We start from the raw sequence: 406 nt of genomic DNA, 5'->3' as shown, positions 1-406 counted from the left end.
CCTTCTCTAGGTCTCTCTCACTAGAGAGGCAACTAGGCTACGTGCAATGACCAATGGACAGCTGCAATGACCAATGGGTAAGGACCACCTCTCAGGCCTATATAAGAGGCCTTCACAACACACAAAGCAGAGTGGGGAGAACGCAAGAAGAGACCCAACCATCACACAATGAGGTTATGCATAGTGATGAGCCTTTGGGAGGGAGCGTGTAGGGGGTCTCACAACACACATCACATCATGGAAGCAACTCCACACTCCATGCACCACTAGGCATATGATGCACTTCACAAGTTGGGAAGCTTATGGCGTTATGCCTCTTGCAAGCATGGGCATCTTAGCATTGGCACTCTCACCACCACCATCATCCCCACCCAGACCATGGCTGGTTTACTAGTTGTGACCACTT

Source organism: Adiantum capillus-veneris, chromosome 19 (genome assembly GCF_014529385.1).
Source record: "Adiantum capillus-veneris isolate H3 chromosome 19, ASM1452938v2, whole genome shotgun sequence".
NCBI classification, from domain to species: Eukaryota; Viridiplantae; Streptophyta; class Polypodiopsida; order Polypodiales; family Pteridaceae; genus Adiantum; species Adiantum capillus-veneris.
The sequence above is the reverse complement of the archived record's forward strand: the minus strand, read 5'-3'. Positions refer to the sequence as shown.